This window comes from Lycium ferocissimum, chromosome 12 (genome assembly GCF_029784015.1).
Source record: "Lycium ferocissimum isolate CSIRO_LF1 chromosome 12, AGI_CSIRO_Lferr_CH_V1, whole genome shotgun sequence".
In the NCBI taxonomy this organism is placed as follows: domain Eukaryota; kingdom Viridiplantae; phylum Streptophyta; class Magnoliopsida; order Solanales; family Solanaceae; genus Lycium; species Lycium ferocissimum.
Window position 1 is genome coordinate 13,974,521 of NC_081353.1, and position 7,933 is coordinate 13,982,453.

At 39.4% G+C, this 7,933-nt stretch overlaps 1 long non-coding RNA gene across 1 annotated transcript; it reads right to left on the minus strand.

The window, feature by feature from the left end:
* Positions 1-6,405: 6,405 nt before the first annotated feature.
* Positions 6,406-7,083, minus strand: LOC132039736 (uncharacterized). Its single transcript, XR_009410458.1, has 2 exons — positions 6,588-7,083; positions 6,406-6,505 (listed from the first exon to the last, which is right to left on the minus strand). It is a non-coding gene; the product is annotated as an uncharacterized LOC132039736 (long non-coding RNA).
* Between the last annotated feature and the right edge of the window lie 850 nt (positions 7,084-7,933).

Below are 7,933 nucleotides of genomic sequence, written 5' to 3' on the forward strand. Positions count from 1 at the left end.
AAGGAGGCTACTTGGGAGACCGAGTATGAAATACGGAGTAGATATACTCAGCTTTTTACCGATTCAGGCACTTTCTTTCTCTTTACGTTCCAAAACAAACGTGTGTTTAAGTGGTGGATGATGTAATGACCCATTAGATCGTTTTATGATTTTTACCTATTTTTCCCAAAATAACCCTTCCCCTATCTTCTTTATGGTATGGATGGAGCGATTTTCAAGGCATTCAGATGAGTTTTGAGTGAGAAAGTGGACTTTGTCAAAACCTTAAGGGATTGGTTGACGAAAGTCGATACTAGGGGTAAATAAGTCTTTTTTGAAGTTTTGTCGATTCCATTAGGTCCGGAATGTCGTGCATGACTTAATTGAGTAGTTGATTCGGTTCTCGAGGGGCTCGTGGTGGGTATTTGGACAATTGATTGGAAAGTTAACTTTTGAGTGTGTTGGAGTTGACCTGGGTCAACGTGGGGTCAAAGAGACCCCATGTGGTTTATTCGAGTGCGCAAGCAAGTTCGTTGCATGTTTTAGGACTGGCTTGCATATTTAGTTTGTGTCCAGGAGGTTCCGGATGATTTTCTAGTGTTGGATCAAAGTTTGAACTCGATTTGGGTTTGCTGGTTTCTGGTGTCTCGCTTCTGCAAGCTCGAGGCCTAACCTGCGCAAGGTGGACCGCAGGTGCAAGAAAGGCTTAGATAGACTAAGCCCACTTCTGCTTGAAATGCCTTTGCAGGAGTGAGGCCGTCCCTGTGCGTTTTGGTCCTCACCTATGAACCTAGGCATTTTAAGTGGACCTCGCACCTATAAGGCTTAGGCCACAGAAGTGGGCTTGCCAGTGTGAGAAATTGGTCACTTCTGTGGAAATCGTGGGTCAGATTCAAATAACTTCCCCATTTTGAACCTAGACATTTCGTTCACATATTTGAAGCTTGAGACCTCGCTTTAAGAATAATTTTGAGGGATTTTGTAAGATTTTTCGCATGGTAAGTTTCTAATATCCTTTTACCATTTTACCTTGGATTATTATAGAATTTCATCTTGGAAATTATGATTTAGGATGACGACGTTAGGGTTTATGAACCCTAGGTTGAATTTGGGGATTTCTTTATTCGAGTATCAAATTGATGTCGGATTTAGTTCATTTTTGGTATTTAGACTCAATTTGTCGTGGGTAGACTAATTATGTGTCAAGTATCAAGCTTTACCCTTCGGGGCTTGGAATCCTATTTTGGGTGGCTTTTTGGTTCCGAAACTATTATATAGCAATATGGGTGTCTATAGACCCATGTTCTAACATAGAATGCGTATTTGAGTAGATTGATATCATTCAGAAGCTCTATGAAATGGCAAGGCTTTGTTGTGATCGTCAGATCCAAAATCAGGCAAGTTGAGACATTTCTTGACCTTATTTAAAGCGTAGTGGTTGGTTTAAAATTGACTAATAAAGAGGGAGTAATGGGGTAATTAAGGGGGAGTTAATACTTGTGAGGTGGCGAGCACTTGCACGGGGTATCGGTGCCATGGTATGGGTATTTGTGTAATTTCTATTGTGTAGTCCGATCTGAATGTCATGCTTTCCGCATTAGCTGATATTGTAGATTGTTGTGATTCGTGATTGGGACATGAGATCCCTTATTTATTGTCTTATGTGTGATTATGTGTTCTCATCACTCAGGAAATATCATTTAAAATTGGAAAAGAGCTAAAGATTTTGTCTTTATTTCTTAGCTTGACTGCTTATTGTTGTGCATGTCATATTCGTGCTTTATGTGGTATCTTAGGCATATTTGAGGATACATATATAAGGCCCACACGGAAACAGTTCCGAACAGAGTGATGCTGATGATATAAGCCGAATTGGCTGGAGACAAGTGATATGAGTCTACGGGCTGAGTATGAGGATTTGGAAGCCTAAAGAGGCTAGGAATCCGAATGGAAATGATTCTGGATGGTAAATGTGTCACACCCCAACTTGATAGGGCATGATAGGCATCCGACCCTTACTTAGGGCCGAGCGAACCTGCTGACTCTCGTTATACTCATAATCTTACCGGACTCTTAAATCTGGAAATGAGTGCATAATGAAAGCTTTTCAAAGAACAACACGCTTTTCGTCTTTCTCAATTCAAGTAAAATCGTAAACATATGAAATACGTAATATAATGCATAATGATACATCGGCTTACGGAGCCGCTTACAAGGCGACTTGTTACATACGTGACTCTATTTGCAAAGTCTCTAACATAACTCAAGATGCCATAACATAGATACTCGACCCTCGGCGATCTCGGGAGGAAATGGAGCTCGCAATCCGGCTAGAACATCTTCTACTAATATCCTCTACTCATGCAGCATTTTGCGTGGCATGAAAGGCGACCCCAGAGAGAAGGGGGGGTCGATGCGGAATATGTGCGAGTATGTAAAGCACGAATACGGTAAATAGAATCGTACTGAAGTAAAGAGTATAAAAAAAATAGTACCGAACCAGAAAACCACAAGGCTTGCCTTTGGAACATAAACCATGCGTGTCGATATCATATCCAATTCATTATGGGACTCGAAACATAAGTGAATAATCATCTTGTACATATGCATATATAACGTGTCCGGCCCTCCCGTGAGGGACTCGGTAAATAAAATCATCGTATCGTCATGTCATCATATCATCATAGATACATATACCGTACCCGGCCCTCTAGTGAGGGACTCGGTGAAGTAATCACATATATACCGTACCCGGCCCTCTAGTGAGGGACTCGGTGGAGGAGATCCTGTCTCCATCATGTGTACATCATAATCGGCCCATCCTGTGGACTGGCGCCATCATCACATCATATATACCGTATTCGGCCCTCAATGAGGGACTCGGTGAACAATACGATGGTGAACTGCACGAATACATACCGGCCGAGGAACTCGGTGAAAGATGTAACAACGCCTAGCACGAGCAGAGTAGTGAGAAACCATATGCATATAAATCATCATTTCAGACTCGATAGATAAGTAAGTAATCACGCTCGAGCATTAAAACGATAGTCAGATTAAATCCGTTCTAATTGCCATTAGGACTACATTAAAGAGAATCTTAGGGATCGTAGACATGTATCAAACCAATCCGAGCCCGCCCATGAAAGTTACGGGCATTAATCATTATAGAATCTTCTATGAACGTATCGAAGCGATCCGAGCCCGTCTATGAAAGTTAGGGACCTTATTCGACATAGAATCCTTTAGGAACAAAAACTCTTTATGCAACATTTACTATCCAATCATACAAAAGACACAAGGACCATAGCTCGACTACATTAGGAATGCTAACATCAAGAAGTGAATAAGAATCGTAGACATGCTCGGATCTTATGAATAGAGTTACCCCAAGGCTCGTATCATATCTTACTTACATCTAAGACATGCCAAAAGAAAGAAAGGATAAGCTTTACATACCTGTTCCACCTCTTATTAGCTACGCTTAATCATCCAAGCTCGTAAGCCTACACTTAAAAGGATTCATACTAATGTTAGACTCTTTATTGCACACTTGTACCAAATTTCAAATCAAACTATTCTATATTACGAAAATTGGGCAAAGCATCTCCCTGTTTATATGCCTAGCCCAAAATTACAATTCAGCAACCAATCAACAACAACAATAATACCAACATCAACAACACTATTATTCATACCAACATATTCCATAAACGTCTCACACGACGTTTTTCAACATACAACAACAATATGCACTTTCTTCCATCCCAATCAGGGAGTATAATCTCATCAATACGCCAACCATGTTAGATACCATTTTTATATGCGTAAATCAGTCCATCCACATGGCCACAACATGTCCAAAACAGCCCATAAACACAACAACTACAATACAACATTCTATGACCTTTTCTCCATGACTAGTTTCATTTTTAAGGCTTGCTAGACCTTCCAATAAACTCAACATAAAATATGGGATGAATAACATACCTTATGCTTGAAAAAAGCTCAGCCACATCAACCTTTTCCAATACCAAGCTTAAGTAGAAGCAAGAACAATCGCCTTTCACGGACTAGTTTGGCGTAATCTTGTCAAATTCTTGATTTATCGGACTATAATATTTGGGAGATGTTTTGAGAGGCTTGTAGGACTCTTTGGAATGTTAATATGGTGAAAAAAATGGGCTGATGGGGTATTTATAGCCCCCCTAGGTCGGTTCCACCGACTTATTCATGTGGGGCCCGCGGAACCTTTTGGCAGCATGAGGTCTTGCTCTTAAAATGGCCATAACTCGTGATTCTGACATTGTGTGAGGACCCATGACCTATGGTTGGAAAGCTCTTTAAATTATCTACAACTTTTATTCTTGGTGTGTTTCCAAATTCCAAACGTATAATGCCGTTTTTTCCCCCTCCAAGTCAGATCACCCGAAAACGTTTCCTTAAATCGTCCCTTTGGAGGGCTTATGTCCATATTTGTCTTATGGGTCCTTCTTAGGACTTGCTCAACTTTCCATGTACTACTTGTATCACTTTTATTATATCCTTTACAAAATCCCAACATGTGGGCCCCACCTTACTCATGGTTTCGAGGGATATCATTGAGTGATCATGTTAACCGATTTACTCCATACACTCTCCAAATGTCATATATATGTTCTTATGCTCAGAATCCTTGTGTAACTCTGCTCTCCCCTGAGCTCATACTAAGCCGTCCACAGTCTTGATAACGCGAAATTTTCCAAGGTGTAACAAAATGGACCTCGCGAGTCCCCATGGGCCACCATTCATTGGATTTTGAATGTGTGTGTCCCGGATGTGAAAGGCCTTACATTGCATAGTATTTGCATATCATGTCGCCTCATTGATTCCTTGATGAATGCCTTGTATAAGTTCTTTGATTGAATTGTATTCATTTGCTTATTTTGGTTACTTAGACGGACATGAGGATTTAGAGGCTTCTTACTTAGGCTTGTAACCTATGATCATTATTATGATGGATTAACAACAGTTAAGTGTGGAAGTAGTATTCGAAGACCAACCCTCGTCTCTGTTTTAATTTAGGGTTGGTCGATGATGTTGTTGAGTATAAGTTGATTTTCGCACTCACTCTACACTTGTTGCACCTTTAGTGTGCAGCTTTTTACCCCAGAACAAGCGGATCTCGAGACTACACCAGTCTTTGAAAAGGCCACTCGGAGGATTCGGGGTGAGCTACATACTCATTTGTAGTGTTGTATTTTTCTTCTATCTTTACTTCTGTTTTTTCCTTGTCTAGATAATATTTTTGGTTGTACTACAGACTTGTACTTCTATTTAACTAGTTCTTGTTATAGTGACACCAGGTTTTGGGAGTGTAGCACTTATTTCAATATTTCTATATATTTGTGAGACTTCTTTAAGACTTTAAATAACTTGCATGTTTATTCCGCATGTTTTACTTAATAATTTGTATAAAACTATTGTGGATGTCTTACTTACTTGGTAGAAGTAAGTGCCTTCACAGCCTTAAAAATTGGGTCGGGAAATCGATAGTAATATGCCAAATATGGAGCCTATGTTTTCGAAAGGTCGGATTTTTATATCAAATAAGATGTAAGAAAGTAGATGCTTGTTTGTGTTGTTCATAATCCTTCTTCTAAACCCACTTAGAATCTTTCACCCTATCCATTGCTTGGCCTTTGAGGATGTAACAATGGCTTGCAACCTAGACTGATAGCGGTGAAATATCCACTGCCAAAAGGTCATATATTCTCCCCTTTCATCGGCCACGAACAACATTCAACCAAAACTTCTCAAAATCCTTGTCTGTAATTTGTGTTGGCGCCCTGGTCATAGCCAACTAACTCCAATGGAGCTTCTTCGAAGAGCTTTGATATTAACCCTAAATTTAAAAATAAAATTAGATTATAAGTGAAGTAAAAGATAGTAATTAGTGTTTTAAGTTAATACAGAGGCTTACATAGGTAACCTCATAGCGTGACACAACCCACCTATCTGGATCTGTGTCGATTTTCGTCTTTCCCATTTAAATGGCTTTGAATAACATATTTTGAGTTAGTTTCTTCCTTATTTGTTTTTCGTACAAAAGGAAATAAATTGAGTTAATAAAATATAGTCCAACAAATATAATTAAAAATAGTATTAAGATTTAAGAGAAAAATACCAATCTTCTATTAACATTAGATATGCTAACAGCACCCGTAAACGTGGAATTAGTTTTCATGTAAGACCCTTTAATCAGAAACATCACCCAAGTTCTGTATTAGAACCTAGTTCACCTGTCCTAGTCTTTTGAAGGAGTCATCCCTCTTAGATGTTCTGGATTTCTTTCCTAGTTCGCTCTGCAGCGTAAAATTCTCATAAGTGGCGTAGTGCCTGCATAGATATTCTCATATATAGGATACACACCACGTGGGCTTCGTACCTTTCCTACGAGAGGCTGAAAATAAGTCGGCTAGTATAGACCTTGCTTTCTTTTCAAAGTTAGTAGCCTGTCATGGTGGGGAAGCCATGCATATTTTTTCTGCAAAATAAATAAATGTCTTATATTAGAAATGAATCAAGATAGGTATAGTATTGAATTAAAATAATAAATTCAAATATACCTTAAGCTCATTGAAGATTTAGTGCTTGAGCGGCTATTGGATATCACCCCACATCGAGTATGCTATATCAAAAATATTGTCAATGGCGAATGTAATTATCTGGGACTAGATTAAACCTGCAATACAACAATTAAAATATTGAGAGGTTAAATTAAAGATTAGTTGATAAACATAATCAGAAGATGTAAAAGTTAAATCATTTGTTGATAAACATAATCATAAGATGTAAAATTTAAATCATACCCGAATCCCTCAGGTACGGTGATGAGGCTCCTATAACAACTCAGTTTGTGGAGCATCTTGACCCTGTTCAGCAGAGTGATGCATAGTAGGGGTGTCGGGCTCAGATTTATTGTCTCAAATGCAGAGACCAGAAAGATGAAATGTGGAGTGGCTGATTTTTAAAATAAATATGTTCAATCCATTGAAACATAAGTGATACTACTTCTACTATTGTTTAAGATAAATGTTTACCAAATATAAATACTAAAACTAATAAAAAGAGTTGGACCACTCGCTTCAAATTGTCCTTTTTGAATTTGCAGATTGAGAAAGCTAAATTATATTCTGTCATTCAATGTTGAATTTGTCACGACCCAAACTGATGGGCCGTAACAAGTCTTGGGACCACTATTGGCCAAGCACTCCTATGCTTGCATTTACTTCTCACTGACTGTACTGGGCCCATACACAATCTGTAACTATGCTATATACTGTCTCCCGAACAATCAACATGAAAGACACCGTACTGGGAACTCACGGCCAACGCATACATATAAACATAAGCACTGAGAGTAACGACGCAAGCCGATTTGGCCGCTATATATATACTGTACAACAAAATAAAACGCCGACGAGGCTGCATAACATCACGACTACATCACCTGCGTCTACGGACCTCTATGGAGTGCAAACCAGAGAAATGACGGGACAAGGCCTGTACCCATATATGTACGTAACCGAATAGTACGCAAAAAGCGCCTTGTCAGAGTTCGGATCAATGGAGCGTACGGCTGGCCGAGGGAGGTCCTGCTGCGATGGATCATCCGGCGGCTACCCGATCCTGCGGGCATGAACGCGGCGTCCACACCCGGGGAAGGGACGTCGAGACGAGTAATGTACCGAGTATGTAAGGCATGAATAGTAATATAGTAAGGGATTTAAAGTATGAATAATAACAGAATGGAAATATAGAGTGTATCGTAAGATAAAAGAGTAACCTGTACATATGAGTGCCTCTTAGGGTGGATGCCATGCATGCTAGCTTTCTTTTGAAAAGCATTTCTTGTTCATATATATAGAAAATAGAACATATCATATTGCCGAGGTGTCGGCTCTGGATCCAT